The following is a 22,888-nucleotide window of genomic DNA, read 5'->3' on the forward strand; positions in this document are numbered from 1 at the left end:
CAATAAGAGTTCAGGTGTCCATTGTGCATCCCATCAGATTTTCATTGACAGACCCTAATTTCTGTATTAAAAGCTCCACCATCTGAAAACAATATGGTACGGCTCTTTCAGGATTACTTCAAAATGTTTGGATGTGGGCACAGGATGAAATTTTTATTCTCATTTTATCCAGCAATGACAAAATCTATCCTTGGTACCCACTCCAGGACCAAATTGACACCAGACTCGATAGCAACTTTTTAAAAAGAATGAGTTAATCCAGTGAGAGAAAATTGTTTCTTCAAAACTATTGTGCAAGGTAATGAACCATGTAAACAATAGTGCCATTAAACAAGAAAATGTCTTTGAAGGTGAGTATGTGAAGGATTTCTCATGTGAATGCCTATACTTTTTTTCTCATTGGATACATGTTTGGAAACCATACAATTGATTTTCTTTCACTGAGACATTTTGGAGAAAGAAAACTATCTTCAGAATTCATTTTGTTGACCAAGGGACTTGATCATGTGGCCAATGTTGGATTGTACTGTATCTTTTATTGGCTCCAGAAGCCAAACCAAAGATTGCAGAACTGACCACATCAATAAAATGCAGTCCATGTTCAAGGTCAAAGCTACTTAGTGAGTTTATGCTGATCTTTGCTCTGTTTCTTTCCTCTGAGACAAACAAATTGACAGAATTCTTATGTTAGGTTCTAGGCTTCAGATTTTTTGATGAAGTAACAGTTTTGGCGTTGTTTGGAGCCAAGTATCAGACAATTGATTCTAACTAATGACTTGATATTAGCTTGGCTGCATTTTCAGTTCTAGTTATTGTTTACAGTTGTTAGCCAGTTTTGCATTTCAAAGATTAAGTATTAATGTTACAAGTTCTAAGCACGTCAAATGTAAATTCACTTCTTGAAACAATTCAGTTTTTGTTTTGACTCAGTGATAGAACTCTTGACCAGAGTCGAGCTTTAGGTCAGAAGGTTAAGGTTCAAGCCCTAGTTTACATCATAAACATGTAATCTAGGATAATATGTCAGTGCAGGACTAAGAGCCTGAATTATTGGAGAGGAACTCTAATGGATGGCCAGTCTTTCTCCCAGGTGCAGATAAATAACCCAAAGGAAAATCTGAAGAAAATGTGTCTTAGCAAATATTTACACACCACCCAGAAAACAAACACAAAAGATTAAATTGCTATTTATTACTTGTTGTTTATGAGACTATGTTGAGTACATTCACATTTTTCCTTGTAAATGTACTTTTCAAAAAGTATTTCATTGACAGTAACCCATTTTGAAAAATACTGAAGAAATGGAAACTTTCAAATGACTATAGATTTGTTCTTTTATCTGACTGAACTGAATAGTTAAAAGTATTGCTTGCTAATTCTGATCCTGCATTTTTGGAACATAGAAGTTTAACCAAGTTTCAAGCAATCAGTAATTTTTAAATGTATGAACATGATTTCGCAAAGTTGAGGGTTACTGTGAGATATAAATCTCTCAACCATTTCCTGTTCAATGTTTTATTACGTTTATTGAGGTTGGCAGATTTTGGTTTGAACTATGGATAAAGTGCATTGCTGAAATAAATTAACTTTGTATGTTGCCCTCCCCTTTACGTATCGCAGGGTAGTAAATGGTTCAGGCTGTGTTGTAAGGTCGTAATTCTGTCCTTCATAGTTGTTTCATAAACTAAGAAAATAAAACTCAAAACCATTACAACATCTGAATCTCCTCCTTAAGGTTTCATAGATTACAACACATTGTCTTGTTCCAATTATTTGAGAATTGACTGCTCTGCTGGTAACTCTAAGGAGATTGTATCAGTCAAGTGATAGGGTAATAAAGATGATCTTCAGATACAAATTCTGATATATTGCACCATATGATTGTTAGTAATTTGAGTGTTTGCCACCCATGAACTGCAGCATTATGCTATGCACATGTTTTTCATTACTTTTTTGCCTTATTAATTACAAGAACCTGCACTTTTTTAAAAGAAAAAATGGGATTGCCTTTAAGTGGTGAGTTATCTATGCAATTTTTCACAATATTTCCTGATTTACTTTTTAGACTCCAGTCTGGACAGATTACTCCAGTCTAAAAGGATACTTGGTTGTCATGGTATTCTATTACTGTATAGTAAGAATGTTAGCCCTTATAATTTTTCCTTTCTTTAACATTATAAGTGCTAATTTTTGTACCTGCCTTTGTCTATCTGCCTTGTTTCCTCCCCCATACAATACTGCAAATGCTGGAAATCTGACTAAAACAAAAAAATACTAGAAATACTCAACAGGTCAGGCAGAATCCACGAGAAGGAAGATTTTAATTTTAAGTCCATGATCGGTCATCAGAAGTGGGAAAATACAGATATAGGAAGGGGCAAGAGGATTACAAAGAAAGGTCTCTGAGAGTGTGGAGGATAGAAGAGATTAAATGATGAAAGGTGTGATAAATTAGGGCGTAAGGGCATTAGCAAACAACAAAAGGAGGGTCTTGGAGGAGGTGCATATAGGAGAAGAATATTAATCTAAAATTACCAGCAGAGAGAGAAAATAATTACAAATGCTGGAAATGAAAAACTGCTAGACTTATTATTGAATCCTTTGGCTGCAGTGTGCAGAATGGGACAGTGGGTTGCTGTTCCTTGAGTTTACATTGGGCTTTGTTCGAACAGTGTAAGAGATGGAAGCGGCAGCTCCGAAGAGGTCGGAGTGGGTTAGAGAATTAAAGTGGCTGGCAACTGAAAGCCTAGGGTCATCCTGGTGGACTGAATGGTGGTGTAATGCAAAGGGGTTACCTTATTTGTGTTTGGTTTCCCCAAACTGAGTATTATCAGCAATTACAGCTTTTGCATCTCACACTTCCAGCATTCAGCTTTTTTTCCTCATGCTGCCGGTAATTTTGGATGATTACTCGTCTCCGTTTCTCACCTCTTCCAGAGCTACCTTTTGTTATCAGTACCTTTCCCATTCTCTTTCACTCAATCCAGCACCCCTTCTGTCATTTCATCTATCCCAGACCTTACGTTGCCTTCTCTGTTTTCTGTTTCTCCTACCTCACCCCCTTTCTCTGAATATTAGATCTTGCTTTGTCTCTAACTTCCTTGTTCTGATGAAAGGTCACCAACCTAAAATGATATCTCCGTACCTCCCTCTAGAGGTGCTACCTGACCTGCTAAGTACTTCCAGAATTATCTCTTCTATTTGCTTTTCTCCTTAATGCCTTTATTGTTTATTTTTTAATCTCTAATTTTCTTTCCTTGTTTCTTTGATGTAGACTTGCTGCGTTGGCCATGGTTAAATTATATACTGCCTTCGAGTCAGTAGGTCATGGGTTAAAGTTCACACTCCAAAGACTTGAGCATAAAATCTAGTTGACATTGTACATGAATGAGTTGACTTAATGAATAGTGCATAGTGTCATCTTTCAGTTGAGACATTATGTTGTGGCCCTATCTTTCCTTTCAGGTAGACAAAAGATTTGAAGAGGAGCAGGGGAATTCTTCCTGCTATCCTTCAAACAACATCTTAAAAAAAATCTGTCTTTACCTCATTGCTGGTTCAGGTACTTAAATTAATTGCCACATTTCCTACAATCCAAAGTGACTATATTTCAAAGGTCCTCCATGGGTTGTAAATTGCTTTGAAATGACTTGTGCTCATGAATGTTGCTGCATAAAGTTTGCTTTCTGTATAAACCTCTTTAGTAAAGTTTCATTGGACTTGGTGTACAGAGAAAAGCTTTGCCCCACAACTCTTCCATTTTAATTGTTTCATTTTAAGTAATCCTTTAAAGGCAGAATAAACCTCAATTGTGTTGTAAAATCAACAATAACACTTCTGCCTTAAAATGTGAATTATTCTTCTATTAGGCTGTTGCTTAATGCTACCTCTCAAGGAAAGAAATCCACCCAAGTAGCCATGACAAGATTAATCTCATTTTCTCCTCCCTGCCATAACAATAACCAATTCATGCCCAAAACATATTACAATATTTCCTTATAACATAGAAAGATGCCATTTTGGCCTATTGAGTCTATGTAGAGCAATCGCATTTCCCCCATTGATTTTCCCTATAACCTATTCACCCCAGGTTCTACCACTCATCTGCACACTAGGGGCAATTCAGGATGGCCAATTAACCTATCAACCCACTCACCTTTGGAAAGTGGGAGGAAATCAGAGAACCCAGTGAAAACCCACACAGACACAGGGGGATGCAAGAGATCCTGCAGATGCTGGAATCTGGAGCAACACACAGAGAGAACACGTAAACTCCAAACAGTATCAAAGATCAGCATTGAACCAGGTTGCTGGAGCTGTGAGACAACAGTTCCTGTAACCACTAAAGGTGACAATCGGACACATAGCACCTGAGCTAACAAATAAATTCCGGTTTTTTGGGGTAACTAAGAATCGGTATGTTCCTTTGTATTTTTGGAGCTAATTTACATTTCAGTGGCCTACCGTCCATGGCATTGATACTTTAATGAAGAGAGGATACATTTGGGTACCTTGGAATAAGGCTTTTAAAGATGATGATTAACAATAGAAGTTGCTGCTGAAATTTTCCTAACTTTCTGCAGAGTATGAAAGTCAAATTTCTGAATTATCTAAAATAAATTCAATCAAATTCTATCATCCATGGAAGAATAAAAATAACCACCTCTCATAATAGAGAATGATGTGGATGAAAAAGAAGGAAGGAAAGTGTTAACTTTTTAGCTGTTCTGGTACAAGCTAAATTAACCGCTTATTCAAATCCTGTTTGTTGGTCAGTGATCTGGAAAATCGCAACAATAAGGACACTGTGCTCAGCCACAAGCTTCATTTAACCTCTAGAAATACTAAAGACTCCCATTCAAAATAAGCTGGCCTGGGGATATTCTGACAGATCAGGAAATATACCAATCACACCTAAGTGAATATTCTAATACTTGTAATTAACACTGCAGGCAAATGAATCACTCCCATCATCTTCACTAACAAACTTCAGTTTCTATTTATTATTGTCCCAGTAACATTAAAGGCTATCGGTAGAGAAAAAACTCCCTGGAAGGAAAGTAAACTATATATTGCTCCCTCAAGTGCAATAATGTTATAAATGCTTTTGGCTCACAGCCCCAGAAATGGCCCAGTTCCAGCGCTTTGGAATATAGCATTCATCACCTTTGGAATTAAACAAGTGTTTAGAGCAGGCTGGTACAGAAGATATGAAGGTTGTTGTTACAATGAGGTCCTGCAGAGCACATATTAAGACAACCTAAAACAGACAGCATTGAAAGTATGGCATGAAATTTGTCTTATGAGTGGTGTTTGATCATTGGCTAAATGATATAAAATGCACAACAATAAACAGTCTGCTAGAAGAACACAATGGCTCGAGCAGCATTTATGGGAGCAATGGAATTGTCGACGTTTTGAGTTGAAACCCTGTATCAGGAACCACAACTCCTTTCCTCCCACAGATGCTGCTCAACCCACTGAGTTCCTCCAGCAGATTGTTTGTTGCTCCATATTCCAGTATCCGCAATCTCCCGTGTCTCCAATATAAAATGTACATTCGAGTCTCTTTCTGCTGTTTGCAGGCTGATTTCTTTTAAAGCCTGCTCCTTAAAACAGTAAATATTCAAGCACCCAAAACATTTTTTTCTTAACCTGAGCATTCAGAACTACAAAGAAATTTTCAGAACATGCTTTTACTTTCAGAAGTAATCTTGTGACACCAAAAGACTTTAATGTACGTTGGCCATATTTCATCATTGCAAGAAAAAAATCCATTTCTATAGCATCATTCTTGACTTCAGTTCTTCACAGTCAATTGAATACTTGAAACAGGCACTCTTCTAAGGTAAGAAAATGTGAAGGTCATATTTTATACAGTGCTGCCTCATAGCAGCAGTGGCATAAATTATTAGATAATCAGTCGTCGTGATGTTGGTGGAAGGAATAATATTGCCTTGAGCATTGGGACTTTCCCGTGTTTCCTTCGGTACTGCCATGGAATTTTTAATGTCCTTTCAAAAGGAAGGTAAGAGTTAGATTTAAAGTTCCACCCAACAAGTGAGATCATGCATGCAATTCTCTCGAATGTGGCTTGAATGCAGGACTTCCTCACACTTTTTTAAAATGCCAGCTGTGGCTTGGTTGATAGCACTCCTATGTCTGAATTGGAAGACTGTGGGTTCAAGTTTCACTCCAGAAACAGAGTACAGAAGGTTAAGGTGACTCTCTATTCCAGTACTGAGGGACAGCAGTTAGAAGTAAAACACTAAATTAACACCCCACCTGCCTCCAGAAGTAGTCATAAAACAATCCAATAGCACTGTTTTGAAGATGAATTGTCCCCTCTGTCCCAACCAATTTTTATCCCTAAATCAACATTACGAAAACTGATCATCTGCTTGTTATCATATTCAACAGCCAATTCGCACTCAACATTTCCAAACTATAGCAGCGAGCACACCTCAAAGGTGCTTAATTGCCTATATGGGCTTTGGAATGTTGTGAAGAGGAAGTGAAGGAAATGCTTTTCCCTGTGTTTCTCTTCCTCATAAGTTGGCCAAGGCTGACATTCTATAAGTGAAATCCCATAGCATCGAGGTACTATAGGAACTGCTCATCCTGCTATTGGACCCAGTGTCTAGCACATTAACAATGAGAATCCAGGCCAATTCCTTGGGGCCAGTTATAATGATTAGAATTGGCTAGTTTAGCACAAATACACCTTGAAACTAATACTTCTCTGAACTTGATAATTGTATTTAGTCAATTGAACTTATAAGGTGTCCAACTACTTATGAAATGTTTGAGAAGTTATAACAATGGTGAGATCTTTGTTAATAAAACTGCTATCAATAAATTTGTAAGCTATTTAACTTTTAATATATACATTTCAGAGCCAAGCACATGGATATTTCTTTTAAGATTCATCAGTTTCTGTGTCAGTAAAAGCAGGCATCACAAAACTGAACTTTACAGGATTAAAGTAGCACAAGGAAATGTCCAAAGTAGTTTATGTTAAACAGATGTGAATGGGGTCTGGCAGGCAATGATGAAGAAACAGTATTGCCTATGCCAAATGTCGTCACATTTCCTGGCACTCAAGCAAAGATTTTTTTTTTAAAAGTTCACATTTCCAGGAGTCCGGAAAGTAAATCTATGTGCTATGGAATTTCACTTTCCCAAATGCATCCTGCAAAATAGGTGGACAATTGACTTGAAACTTCTAAACAGTGTACTATTCAACTTGCAGTCATTGGCCTGTCCTTCAGTTGGTCTCATCTAAATTTGATCCTGTCAGGCAACATGAAAAGCAATTGTGAAGATATTTTTTAATCAATTTATAAGCCAATTTCCACTTAGCCCATAAGTAATCAATCTGCTGACATTGTTGACTTTTGAAATTTATTGATAGAAGTTCATGCAGTGTTTCTTCAAGCCAAAATCTCAGATAATTTTTTGCTAAATCTTTCTGTATTTAAAAAATCATGTACGTGTTGTCAATGAAAAGTTTGGTGACTGCACAAATGCTGGTGTACATTTATTTATTCATTTTTTTCCTATTTTGTGGATTGAGTCCATCTTACTACAGGACGTGTTGGTGCAGCCTCACAAACAAGTTTTCATTCACAACAGCCAAAGTTAATATTAAAGTCAGAAATTTTGGGCCTGATTGTAAAGCTTCTCCTTTCAGTGCACTGATTTTTCTCATAACATCCTTGGGAGAGAAAACAAAATCAGTGACTGAAATCTAAATATATAATTCTCAATAAGATTAAATGAAAGATTTTGTTCTTCAAGCTTGCTTTCAAATGTAGCGCTTAAAAACTTTTACCACTTTAACTTTTGTAAAAAAAAATTTGGCTTTGGGAGCATGCATTTTATGCCCTGATTGTCCTGTAGATTTCAAGATGTGTCTGTTAGCATGAAGCACACTGAAAACCTTCTTGGTAAAGGCATTAATATGTTGTGCACTTAACATCCACTGGAAGTAACAGAGCAGGCAGATGATGGCGTCGATCAGTGTGCTGTATGCTGTCATTCTGGAGCTCTACTCTCTCACTGATGACATCACATTACTGAGCACCAATTTCACAGCATTCAAGCCCCCCTGTCCTGCGTTCCACCTTCCCCATTCCTGGCATTGGTTAAAGTAGGTTCACTTATTTAACAAGTTAGGTTTAAAAAAAACAGAATATACTGGAGATAATCAACGAATCAGGCAGCATTTGTGGAGTGAGAAACACTCAACATTTCAGGTCAATTACCTTTCATTAGAACTGGAAAATAAGAAAAGCAAGGGTGCTTTAAATTGCACAGAGCTGGTGGAGGGAACAGAGGGAATATCTGTGATAGGGTAATGAACGAGATTGTCCACGCTGTTAGTACCATCGATGAGAGGGTGATGAAGGCTCGTTAATCAGAGCTAATCTGGCAGGGAAGTATAAATGGAAGGGTAGAGAGGGAGAGAGAGCAATGCTGGAACTGTGAGAACAAGTCATTGCTGGAAATCTGAGTCAAAAGATGTTGAAAATGAGTATTCAGAGTTCTCAGAGGATCAAGTAGCATTTGTGGAGAGAGAGAAATAGAGGGAGAAAGAAATAGGGTAAATAAGATTAAAGGAGTAGACACATGGCTCTAGGCTGGTATTAGAAGAAATAGGTTCTGTTTCGTGAGGCATGAGAACTAGTACTGGGGAAGGAGAGAGCTGTTCCATTGGAATGGGCTTCCCCAGAACCATGCGGGGACCAGTGTCCTGGTGAATTGCATAAGTAGGGCTGTTAGATAAGGCTTTAAACTAAATAGAAGGGGGAAGGTCTCCATGGACAGGATGCTTAATAAATCAGGAGGAAATATGAGACAGCAGAGGAGAGTGACGGTTAAAATAACAATCAAAGTGTAACAGGAAGGGGTAGAAAGTGTAAGCCAAAGTATGCAGCACGAAGTAAATCCAGTGTAAAAAAAAGCTTAACATTCTTTATTTGAATACACATGGCATTTGCAACAAAATGGATAAGCTGACAGCATGGAGAGCAATATAGGCAGATGATCTCACAGTTATTATGGACACATGGTTGCAAAGTGAACAGGACTGGGTGCTTAGTATTCCAGGTTGTGTGATGTTCTAGAAGAATCGACCAAAAGGGAAAGGAGGTGGGTTAGCATTGTTAATCAAGGAAGGTATCAAAGTGGTGTTGAGTCGTGATATAGATGCAAGGGATAGTGATATGGAAAGCAGGGGAAGCAATACACAAGTGAGAGTAGTCTATAGACCTCCAAAGTGTGGCCTCTTGATAAATCAAAGCATGAGGAAATATCAAAGGCATATTTGAAGGGAATGGGAGATTTTAATCTGTATGATGATTGGACAAAGTAAACTGGCAAGGGTATTGTAGAAGAAGAACTTGTGGAGTGAGTTAGGGATTACTTAGAGCAGAATGTTACTGAATCTACTCAGGGACAGGCAATTTCAGATCTGATCATGTGTAATGAGGAAGGATTTATTTTAAGGATCTCCTCCAAAGTAGTGACTACAATATGTTAGAGTTTCAGATACAGTCTAAGGGAGAAAACATCAGGTCCAAGACCAGTGTCCAAAATTCCATTGATTATCAAATGGTTCCCATAGACTGGAAGGTAGCAAAAATAACCCTACTAATTAGGAAAGGAGGGAGTCCATTAGCCTAACATAAGTAGTAAGGAAAATGTCAACATCTATTATTAAGGAATTGGAACTGGGCACATAGGAAGTAATATTAGAACTTATAATATTAGCCCAACATGAATTTATGACAGTGAAATACTGTTTGAAAAGTCTGTTAAGAGCTCTTTGGGGCTGTAACTAGTATAACAGATAAGGGGAAATGGTCAATGTGATGTATTTAAACATTCAGAAGGACTTTGATAAAGTGCCACACAACAAGTTAATAAATAAAATAGGAGACATGATTTGGGGGGGAGAACATACCAACGGAGATTAAGGATTGATTCACAGATAAAGCAGAGTAGGAAATCAGAGATCATTTTCATACAGAGAGACTGTGACCAATGGTGTATTGTAGGGATCAGTACTGAGACACCAGTAGTTCATGATCTAATCAATGATTTTGATGAGGGGACAAAGTGTAATATATCCAAGTTTGCCAATAATACAAAGCCGGGTAGCATTGTAACTTGTGAAGAGAATGCAAATACTTCAAGGCTAAGTGAATAGCAGAGTACATGGGAACTGAAATATGATGTGGAAAATTGTCATCTACTTTGTAAAAGAAAATAAAGACCCCAAGTAATTTTTTTCATCGTGATTGGAACCCATTCAATCCTAAGACTTCTAGTCATTGCAGTGAAATGCAGCCCAATGTTATCTCATAGGTCCCAGGCCTCAACTATAGTCAAAGACAAACTTTGTGTCTGAATCTCAGCTGGTCAAGTGATGGTTTATCTCTGCTGTCAAAGTTCTCCTGTTGTTTTCTGCTGCCTGAGGAGGTTCATTTCTTGGGTATCTGACAGGAATATGTGACAAGGGGAAGATAGTGGTTAGAGGAGAGCACATTATTGAGAACTACATGTCATTACCAATTTTATCCAGAAGTCAGTAGCGAGGAGGACAAAGGGGCTATGTGAGGAAATTGTTTTAGCCTTTGCCATAAATTGTGGACTTGGCAATGACCCTTCCCCTACTGGTCAGCTCCATCTCTTACAAGTTGTTGGAACACGAGGGAACACCTTCCCCACTAATATCACCCCCAACTCTCTGGCTGGTTGGCACCAATTGTGCATAACCTTCCTGTATACAGAGGACAAAGTGCATCAGTGAACCATCATTTAATAGGTTTGGGTAATGTGACTATCATGGTTGACTAGCTGCCAGGGTGTACATGCTGTGAAGATCATGGCGTGATGTTTAATCTTTGTGCATGAATACTGATGGAGAACGCCAGTAGGCGAGTAATGGGAATGTGGTGAACTGCGCAGCAGAGATGCTATTGTTGCTGTTGCTAGGACATGGCATTTCAAGATGTAATCACTAACTTTGGCCACATTTAAAATAATTGCATTACTAATGGCAGTGCCCTGGGATTCCTGGGACCAAGTTTCTGGCATGTCTCTCTCTGGCTATCTAGTGCTGCTGCCTTCTCAGTGTGTGGCTGGAAGGCTTCCTGCCAAACTACAGATACAATGCATTTTTCCACCATCTCCACTCAGACCTCCAGTACAGAGTCAAAATACCTTGGTGCCTTCTCTCTCCCATGGTCAAGCATTATTGATTTTTGCATAACTGTATACTGAATGACTTTAATATCTCCAACAATCACAACTCAAATTCCCTTCAAGAGATGAAGGCTAGTTTTAAATAGATTCCCTGTCTGACTGGAAGTTGCAGTCATTATAATGAACAGACTGTGTGAGATTTGTTGTATAGCCTGCAACATATTAAAATGTTGAGGCTTAATTACACATTAAGGTCCTAATGCTTCACAATCTCTATACTCATTCTGGTCTATCCAATTCAGGGATCAAAAGGATCTATAATAATTTGGAGTAGAATACAATGAGTCACTTAGTGCTTTGAAATGAATTTGGATTTGAGTTCATTTGTTGCAGTGTGATAATAGTTATGCTTTAAAGTTTTTCTCAAATAATCTCGAAGGCCAATCATAACATGAAAAGAACTTGAATGTTAACTGATCTGTATATGCTCCTGATCATTTCAATCCTAAGGTAGCAAAGCTGAAGCTTGGTTTTGTACTTTGAACTATATATTGCCTCCAGTCAATGTGAATTCCTTTACTGTGTCACGTACCAGCAACAAAAGAAACACACCAAGTCATGTATAGGTGTTAGAAACTATTTTATTAATAACTACTCATGATAATAAGAAAAATAAGAGTAAAAATGTTAGAATGATAGAAGTAAAAATGTTAGATCTTAAACATTAACCTCAAAACTAAACTTGAAGTGTGTGTGTGGCTAACTCCCAAACTCCAAGTCCAGGAATAGTTCTCAAAGTTCAGTTCAGCAAGCCATAAGGTGAAACGTGAGCAAAGGTTTCTGCAAAACCACCGTTGACTGAAGAGGAAATGTAGAGAGAAAATAGAGAGAAATTACGAAATCCAAATGTTCTATGATGGAACCCATAAGACACTTCAATCACTGATGATCTCCATTCCTTTGTTCCGAAGCATCTGCCACCCCGAAAAGCATACGAGACATGGCCATCCACAGAAATACCTGTTTCCTTCTACAGGTTAACGACAAAGTGGACTCCACTGGATTACTCCAAAAATCCATACATGGATTGTAGTGACAGACACAGTTATTGTTTTTCATCCATCGATACAGAGACCAGCAGGCAGGGTGTCTCTCTCCCTCTCTCTCTTCTTTGACTGTCTGCTCCAAAACGTCAACATGTCCTTATCTCCTGTTGTTGTCGTAATCACGCCAGATACACACACACACACACACACACACACACACACACACACACACACACACACACACACACACACACACACACTACTGTGCTATGTCTTAAAGGGGCATTCACCAAATAGTAATCTAATCCGTAACAACTGTGTGAATGGAAGTGAAGCATAAACAATTTCACTAAATTGAGAAGTAGGCCCCAAACCAATGGATGGATTTACAATAGGTTAATGAATCAACTCTGGACCAACACCTTATAGTAATGAGTAATCTTTATTGCTGAACATGAAGCACAAAATTTGAGACCATTTATTAGCTTAATGATTCCTATACACTCTGGTCCAGACTTTTGATCGCCAGCTGCAATTTTCACATACTCTGATATCCTCAGTCTTCTGAGAGTTGCTGCATGGTGAGGTGGGTGGAATTTTCACCTCCTAGTTACTTAGCTACCTTACCTCAGCAGATTTCACTGGCAAAGCTCCACTCTGCTTTCAGTGACTGCTCCATTAATAGTGCTTTTATTGCCATATCCCTACTACCCAGCTGCATCCCTTTACCTTGTGCCAAGTATCCACCATATCCATTTCTATAATATAAGGTACTCTGAATAAAGAGAGATTTGCATTTTAATAGCACACTTTATATGTCCCAAAATGGATGTCTGGAAGTCTACACTATTTTAAGAGATGTAGGAACCAAGATCTCATGAGTCACAGTATGATAATAACCAAATGGTCTATTTTGGTGATGTTGACTAAAGAATAAATATTTCCCAGGAAACTGGAAAAAATTACCTTTGGTCACCTTTAAAATAGTGCTATGGGATCTTTTGTATCTAACCTGAGAGAACAGTCTTTCAATAATGTTTTACCTGTAATACCCTGAAATGTTACTTGCATAGAAGATGCACTATATTAATCCAAGTTGTTAAAATGCCCAAGTTTATTTGACCATTTTTCTAACGTTGGAGATTGGCCATGGAAGTTACCTTTGTCTTCTCTGGGACTTAGGATGTGTTTTGTCACAGTGGCCTGACTGGAGCACTGTACAGCATAAGCACAACCTCCAAGATTAAAATTCAAACATTGTTAATTAAAGACTTCTTTCTTTTGAAACAATGCCAAGTCATTTCAATGGTTTTAAGAACTTCCACATTTATCAAGAAATGTGCTCTTATAACATTGACATGTAATAACCTTACTGTGTCAATGATTGATTGGAGGATGCTGAGAAGGAATACAATTTCACTGTTGTCAGGATGTCCTTTGAACCAGAGTCCTTTAAAGTGGAAAAAGACTTTAATTAATGGCAGAAGATACATTGCAATTTAGCACACAACTCAGATTTGAAATTTTGGCTTTTTAAAACATAAAGTGAACGATTTTCAGAAAGTTGTAGATAATTCTGTATGAAGGGAAAGTGAAAATCTCACGTTAGCATGTCTGACTGTGTAATCAGTTATTTCTGCCTCGTACTTGCAGTTAAAATCTTGCCATATGCATAGTTAATAGTCTTTGATTTTAACTTAAAAAAATGGTACCAGAACTGACATTTGGCAGCAATCAATCCAGGTTTTAAAATATTAAGTTTCAACTATTTGGAATCTTCTGTTACGAGGTTAACAGGTTTGGTCAAACTGGAATTGTGCTCACCAAGTTCAGACTGAATAAAATATTGAATCAACAGTTTGTTTGTGCGAACAAGCATGCCATAATATTAGTTCAGTAATCAATAAACAGGGGAGGGTTAGTGCAGTAGTGCCATCTATGTGTTTGCCTTATTCCTTCTAAATTTAATTTGTGCAAACACCAACACCCTTTCCTGAAATCCCACTGCCAATGCAAACTGGAGAGGTGGGGACAGAGGTTGGTGATAGTGAGATGGAAAAAGTGGGAGAAATGTCAGGACCTGGGAAGGATGCAGGAACTCAGGTTTGGTGCTTGTTTATGCTGGCATTCATCAAAAGGGCACCAGCCCGAGACTGGTCTGGTTTACACTGGCGCCAACTTGGAACTCTCTGTTCTGGCAGCCATTTCACTTAAACAGAAGCACTGATTTTTGAAACTGATCTGATCAGTTGCCACAGCACACAAAGCTTAAAATTTTGACTGGAAAGCTATTTGTAGAGCAGAAAAGCTTGAGGCAAGGTGAGGAGATTTTGTTTTCTTTTCATGAAAAGTTGTACCAATCTAAAATACTTAAATTGGAAGGGTGGTGGAAGAAGATTCAATGGTATCTTTAAAAATGGTTTTGGATAAAGAATTGAAGGCAGAGGATTTTAAAGCAGTGGGAAAAGAGCAGGGGAGTGGAACTAATCAGATAACCCCTTCAAGAAATTGGCATGGACATAATGGACTGAATAATCTCCTTCTGAATTGGAAGATTTAAGATCCATTTTGGTTCCATTGTATCTTGAGTGCAAGAGGGAAAAATTAATTTTGTGTGCTCTGGTTCTTGTGGTGGTTTAACAATAACCATTCCTCTCACTGCCAGCCAAAACCAAACAAACTTGCATTTCAAGAGTAAGGGTGTTAGATTAACGAAACTGAAATTTTTCACATTCTTCATGTAACATGTTTGGTCAGTATAGGCTGCCATTTGGTTCTCCAATACAGTGTGCTAATCTATTCATTTTAATAGGAAATGCATTCATACAGTGCATTTGGAATTTTCTAGTGATCATTATGCTAACCAGTAAAAGAGCAACCTCTTTAAATGACATTAAAATTTTGTAATGCTGTGAATAAAGTTCGAAGGACTTAGAAGTTCTTAAAAGTTAGAAAAGAGGAGAGGATTTATGTAGCAATTTGTATCCAATGAAATATTGTCATGGTTTTAATGTAGAAAATACAGCAGTCAATTAGTATACAGAAAAGGGAGGGGAAGAATAGTTCCTTGAAATGGAGATTTTAAAACTGACATAAAGAAGTCTAAATTGGAGCAAAGAGCTAACTTCCAGAAGGGCATTTGATCAAAGTTGACATCAACCAGCTCTGGTAAAACTGAAGGTAACGGGCATCAAAGTAAAGACAATCCAGTGATGAAGTTAAACCTGTTGTAGTTTCTTTGTCTTTGTTGAAGATCAATCGATCTAGCCCCAGTACATCACTGTCCACCCAACCAGTTTCAGCTGCTTCATCGCTGACTTTCCTTCCATCAGCAAGTGAATTGGTGGAGCAAAGTTCAATTCCATTTGCAGCTCCTCAGATAATAAAGCAGACTGAGTCTTCATGCAGCAAAACCAAACCAGCATTCCGAACAGGCTGATATGTTGCAAGTAACAATTATACCATGTGTCATTTTTGTATCTCATGTCATTTTCACACCACAGATAATTCCACCTTCAAGAAGAGAGTCTAACCACTCCAGAAACTCAGTGGGACCATTTGTGTAATAATTGGCTTCAAAATCAGATCAGAGTCTGGGCATCTTCTGATAGCAAAGCAGGGCACATCAGGATTAAGATGGAACATTTATCATATGCCTGGATGAGTGCAGTTACAACAATACTTAAAGCTTGATACCATCCAGCACAAAACAGCCTACTTGATTGGCAACCCATCTACTGCTAAGCATTCATTCGCTCCACCACCAGCACACCGTGTCTGTAGTGTGCACCCTCTTGAAAAAGGCACTCCTGTCAGTCACTTAGGTTACTTCAACAGCACCCCCCAGATCCACAACCTATACCACCAAGGGCACCAAGGAAAATAGGAACACCCTTGCCTGCACATTCCCCTCCAAGTCACTCACCCTCCTGACTCAGAAATAGGCTGGGATATCCTTTGGTGCGTGACTTAATAGTTTTTGGTGAGCTGAATGTCAGTGAGTTAGTGCGAGTTGATAGCACTGTCACCGACACGTTCTATCACTTTTTAAATGATTGACGGTTGAATGAGGAGGCAATAGTCAGTTGAATTGGACTTGTCATGCTTTTTGTGAACAGGACATTCTTGGGTAGTTTTCCACATTGTCTGTCGATACAAGTACTTTAACTGCATTTGAACTACTTCGCTGGAAGTGTAGCGGGTTCTGGAGCAGTCAAACTCATGACTGAGCTGGGATGTTATCTGGTCTCTTTTCCTGCAACTATCTGGACTGAGGAAGCTTGGCTGAAGACGAGCATCTGTGATGGCAAGAATCTTGGGAGGAAGCAGAAATTGGTCATCCACTTACAACTTTAGTACTGAAAGTGGTTCCAAAAGCTTCAGCCTCGTCTTTGGCAGACAGGCTGAGCTCCGTCACCATTTATGACAGGGTTGTTCTCCTCCTCTCACTGGCTGCTAAATTGTCCACCACTGGATACAGGAGGTCTACAAACATTTGTAGACCTCTTAACATGATAACTTCACGCAGTGAGATCTTGTAATGTTTCCCAAATGTTTCGGAGAAGAAACTGATTGGTTGTTCATAAATTCTGGGAAATTAATGATTTTGTAAGATTGAATATGCATAAATCTCAATGTTTATTTTATCAATATTTTATGTTAAAACATACAAAGTATAGAAGGGAATGCTCAAAACTAACAATACATTGTTTGTTAAATTGAAGTTCGGCTATTTTGTTTAGAGTCTTGGGTTTCTAAATGGCGGATGGAGGCAGGCCTCTCTCAAGGTTGTGGTAAGGTTAGAATGGAAACAATTCTAAAAACAAATATTTGCCATTCAGTATTTATTATTGGAGTGGAGAATGGTGGGAGGGAGATGGAACATGGGGTTGAGAATAAACAAATCTCCCTCTGAAGTGGGGTGCAGCAAAAATTTGATTGGGAACCTCTGGCTTTGAGCCTATAGAAAACAATACTAATAGGAAAAAAAAGAGAGATCTCTTCAAACAAATGTGTAAAATTCCAATTTCTTAAGTGACCATGACCTTGTATATAGATGGGCATAAAACACAACAGCAGAACCATGCACCGTCTCCAACAAATTGCAAAGAGGGATCTGTCTCCTCTCCTGCATAGTAGGTTTGTACATATGATGAAGTCTTTCCTTATACCACTGGTTTATAGCATCTGACTACACAGAACACAGGGGTATGACTTTACCTTGTGGAATTAATTGATCATCTGTCAGAAAGCGAGAAAGTAGCTCCATCTCCAAGCAGTGAGATCCTTGATCTTGACAGGGAAAAAATACACTTTAACAAAAACCTTGACACAAAGCAGAGCTTTTATCTAAGTGAAATTCTTCAGTTTGCACTGCATTAACTGTTGACTGATATGAATTTGCAGAGCAGTAACTAAAAGACCCAGAAACACTTTCAACTTTCTTTGCAGTGTATTGAAAGGAAATCTGGTTTCAATTTGAATATAATTAAAGGTCATATTGGCCTCTGGAGGACAATCTAACCAACACTCAATTTTTGTGTATTGTGAATGTGCATTCTCAATGTGGAGCCCTTTAAATGTGGTTTTTAATCCTGCAGTTGTTTGTTGGAATTAAGAGGCTGCAGGCCCTGTTTTGTAAAAAGCATATGGATACTTCTGTGGACCAATGGCAACCCCACCACAATACAAGCAAAATTACAAGCTCTTTTTGCTGTGAATATTTCTAAAGTGGCTATTACTTTTTAATCATTCCCCAGTTTCTCCTTTTAGCCATAACCTTACAAAGTTACCCTAAAGTTAGGGATTTGTATTAGATTCCATTTTATTTTCTGGATGAGATCTTAAACTGTGTTCCTACCTGTTCAGGTGTAAGGGAATGGCTTTAATAAAAAAAAACTTGGAAGATCATCCACTGTCCTAACCTAAATCTGTCCCTGAACCAAGTCCGCCTCTTCCTTAGCTCACTGCTATTCACCCAGCTTGCCTGTGTGCAGATTGACTGGTGCTTTTGCTTCTGCAGTATAAAATTGGAATTCAGAATTAACATACTGGTTGTGAAATGCTGTAGTACAGCCCAGATGTGAAAGACTGTATATAAATACAAGACACTTGAATGCATGTTATTGCCCCTGCCACCTCCATTCTTGGAATCACTTCCATGTGAGAACTCTACCTTTTGCTGTGTGGGCACTGGGAGTGGTCTCGTGACAAGATGTGCAGAAATGACCAACTCTACGGGTCCGCCTCTGGCCTTTGTAATGAGAACTGTGTATGATTGCCTCAAAGTGACTTTCCGTTTCTTTCGGTATTCTTTCATCATTCATTCATAAGATAAGATAAGATAAGATAGCTACATGATTGGGAAAAATTTCAGTGCGAAGCATGTAGTGAACTTGTCCCCATCCTACATTTCAGCACACCAGCAGACCAGCATTCTTGTAGGCTCTTTTATGTTGTTGCTTGCAAAGGGAAATGACACAACATTGAAGGCAGTAACTCTGAACTAAAGGCAGTGTCCTGTACCACAATCAAAAGTCAAACCCATGTGGCACCCTCATTCCAAAAAGGTGCACTTAAACTTTGTTGTTTCCTCTTTAAAATATAGAAATAAACTCATGCAAAGCATTGACTATTTACATACATTAAGTTATACACTTAACTGGTTACATCAATCTACAGTTGTAAATTCAACCAGCTTATAAATTTATTCAACCACCTGGTCTCTTCCTCCACTGAACGACCTCACTACAGCACCTTGTTTGTGGCCTCTCGTAATGGCCCGAGAGTTGTCCTGAGAACTGACTCTCTCAATCTGTTCAGACACGGCACCGACTTGCCATGAAGGTTTGCAAAAAGTTCCATTGTTCTGAGGTTACCAAGTCATTGTCCATTTGTCTAGGGCTAATCATGATGGGCTGTCTTCTACTAGTCCCTGTCTCTGAACATCTTTCCTCTGCGACCACTCGCCCTGATCTGTTTCTCTTAGCAGCTTGTTGATCTGCTTCTTTACCTCATGGTGGCCTTCACAGGGACTTCTGCAGTTAACACCATCTACCCTGGGACTTCACTGCCATAACGATGAAATACCTGCTTCACTTGTTGGCCCACGGTGAGCTGGACATATGTCCGGCCCTTGCTGGCAAGCACCCAAACAGTCAGCACTGTGAATCCATTACTCCTGAAGAATGTCTCAGTATTCTCTGTACATCTCTGAAGATCTATTCTTTGTTACAGTTACCCACTCTCAGTGCAAATCCACTCTGGAGATTTCACCTTCCCATCCATGGCGTGTGACTTCACCACAGCTCTTGGTGCTATACCGTCCAACTTCCTCTCAAATTCCTTAGTATCCAACATCTGCATACTTCAGCCAAACTATTATCTTGCTTTGTCCCAGAAAGTTCTCACATCTAACCGTTAATGTTAACTTTCAGCCGAAGCTTCATGCTCCTTGCCAGACAGACTGTCAGTAAAGTCCTTCCGAATGCAGCTGGTGCATCACTACCTGTACTTTGATCCCTACACCTGCCTTCACTACACTCTCATCCTGATTGTACCTTCTTTCACTATTCAGGATGGTTGTTAGTAGTGATCACACCCACCATTTCCCATGATTATATCACTGGAAATTCAGCCTTTAGCCCTGATTTGCTAGTGTCTCCTAGCTGGACACCACCTAGAGCCTCCCAAGACTATTTGAGCAGTAGTCTGCTTGGGCAGAGTCAATGTACCCTAAAGTGCGAGTGGCTCCTGGATCTCCTCACCATCCAATGATTCTTTCAAAAACATGGCCCCTCAATCCAAATGGTTTTACTGTCAATGCCCACGATTGCTAATGCATAACCCTGTCCTGTAATTATAGTAGACAAGTCATTACAAGTTAAATTTGTCTCTACTAGCAACAGTTCACTTCTCATAACTTGGAGTGTCTGTTATACACGTGCACAACACTATTTTTCACAACCTCAATGGAAAACGGTTGAGGTATTTCAGATTTGTTTGCTGGCCTATGACAGATCAACTTGCTGTGAATCAATGCATCCACCTGCACTTGCTTCCTTAATGAAGTCACCTTAATACTGTCCTATCATCCTACTCAGGTGTGCATTTAACATGATTCATAATTCCCATTTCCACCTCCCTATTATCCAATTTTGCCTTGTGTACAGCATCCCAGCAGGAATGTTCCATACCCTTGATATATCCCTCATACTTTCCAACAAAGTTTCTTCACCAGTACACCAATAGACCATATCTCTCAAGAGTCTACAGATGAAACCTTCTATTTCATTTTGAGGGGCCTAAGATGCTCCAGTCCAATGTCCAAAAACAACTTCCAATTGAATGTCAGAGATATGGGGTGCTATTGCATGGGTAAGCCGCCAAGATTCATGACTCCTTATACATGGTGTCAATCCTCTGAAGCCCCGGGTGAAACTGGTGCAGATCTGCTTCACATCTCCATTACTGCCTGCATTTCTACATGTGATACAATTTCTCATCCACTATGAGTTTCTTTTTGTTTCCATTTCCAAGTATGAGCAGAACAACTCTTCTTTCAGCTTATCAAGTCTTTGGTGTTCAAATGCACTCTGGATTTAAGTTCAACCAGTATCAATAATTTCCCTCTGCTAAAGGAGTCCAGAGATCAGATTACAAAAGCAAAATTATATTTTTCGCAGTGAGTTGCAGTTCCTACACCAGGGAATTCTTTATACCTAATGGTGGACTGACTTTAGGAACGTGAAAAGTTAAAATTAATTTTTATTAAACTGATATTGCAGAACTTTTAATACATTGAGAAACAAAGTTATAAAGAGATATGTAATAAAATTACAGAGAACAGTCAGCCTTTTTATGTAAATTAGAATTTCTATTGAAGCAGCATTTCGTAGTATGAAATGATAGTTACATTTCCTGATTTATCTTTTAACTATTGAATATTGGTGCCACATTATGGTGTGGCATTTTACTTTTCCAATTCCCAGGAAATCTTTATACAATTGTTTTAAAGTAATGCAAGAGTTTTTGGCAAAATGGATGAGGAAGTGAAGTACTGATTGTGGAGGTGATGAGGAACTTGCAAGAATATTGACTAATATTTGGGAAAGTGCACACAGGATTCTGAGATGTACTCCACTGTTAGAGGGCAATAAAACCAAGAGGACATCAGATATTAATTAAGATGACACCCCTATTGACAGCAGATCGAGGGGTGCCAAAAGAGGGTCCAGGCGAGAAATCACAGTTTGGATAACAAATGGTGAGCTGGCCCAGGTGGAGAGCTGCACTCAGCAGATTGGGAATGAGATTGTGGCAATAGCACAGAGAATGTTGAGGAGCATTTTGAGCTGGTATTAGAGCAGGAATTGGTGAGTGAGCAAGTAGATAAAGAGATACGAGTCATAACGCCTGGTCATGAGGATATCTTTTTGCCAGGGTTGAGAGTGAAGCAAGTAGGTGTAACCTATCAGGGAAATGAAGAATTGGTTTCTACTTAACTTCAGTGAAGTGACTTGGAGCCATGGTTTCTCAGTTGAGTGGAGATTAGAGCAGGTTTTTAACCTGGTATCAGCTGTGGCTCAGCTGGTATCATTCACCTCAGAGTCAAGGGGTTCTGTGTTCAACTCCCACTTCTGAAACTGGAGCACAACATTCCAGGCTCCCACTCCTGTGTGGTGTTAGGGTGTGCAGCCTTGCAGAGGAGATGTTAATCCCTGGCCCTGTCTTCCCTCTCAGGTGTATGTAAAAGATCCCTATGGCATTATTTCAAAGAAAGAAAGGAGCGTTATCCTTAATATCTTGGCCAGCATTTACCCTCAACCAAAACTCCAGATACAGATTATCTGGTCATTATCATGCTGTTGGCTGTGAGAGCTTGCTCTTTGCATTTGGGCACTGCATTTTCCACAATATCACATTACACTACAAAATTTCTGCATTTCCTAGTGTTAGTAGTTATGCACTTGGTAAATTTAAATTGGTTTATTATTGTCACATGTACCAAGGTACAGTGAAAAACTTTGTTTTGCCTGCCATCACTTGCCAGAACCTACACAGAACATCAACACTGACAAACAATTAAAATCTTTTGGATACCTTTGTTAATACTGTCCATTAATCAAGAGCCTTGCTTTTCTGTTATTTTTATATACTTTTCCATTAAATTGCTATTTAACTAATTCAAAAATTCAGTAGCTAACTTTAAACTCCTAATGTCGATCACTGGATCAGTTTTTTTTTCCAAAATGCACCCATAATGCGTGTTTCTATAATTAATATAATTGGTTTAGATAGGGCAGAGAAAATCCACAGAAACTAGGATCAGGGTTTTGGATTTAAGATTAGCTTCTTCCCCCTTGGGCAACTTTACTGGGACCAGCTGCTACCAGACAAAGCAGTGCAGTATCAGCAGTCTGTTTCTCATGGGCATTAACACCCACACCACTCACTGAGGGAGTTTGCTCTGTAATTAACTCCAGGCACGGTTTGTCAGTGATAATATTTTATTCTGTTCTGCTAGCTTTGTAAATTGATGGATATTTTGAGCAAACCAGCATGAAGGTGATTTATTGGTTGCTGCAGGGGGAATTAACCAGAAAGTGCTAAGTAGTTTGTTTTATTGACTG

The 22,888-nt window shown here is 38.8% G+C and overlaps 1 protein-coding gene across 2 annotated transcripts in view; it reads left to right on the forward strand.

Annotated features, from left to right (window-relative positions):
* scube1 (signal peptide, CUB domain, EGF-like 1) overlaps window positions 1-22,888 on the forward strand; it is a 266,620-nt gene that overhangs the window by 189,673 nt on the left and 54,059 nt on the right. The window lies entirely within an intron of this gene.

The sequence above is a fragment of the Pristis pectinata genome, chromosome 15 (genome assembly GCF_009764475.1).
Source record: "Pristis pectinata isolate sPriPec2 chromosome 15, sPriPec2.1.pri, whole genome shotgun sequence".
In the NCBI taxonomy this organism is placed as follows: Eukaryota; Metazoa; Chordata; class Chondrichthyes; order Rhinopristiformes; family Pristidae; genus Pristis; species Pristis pectinata.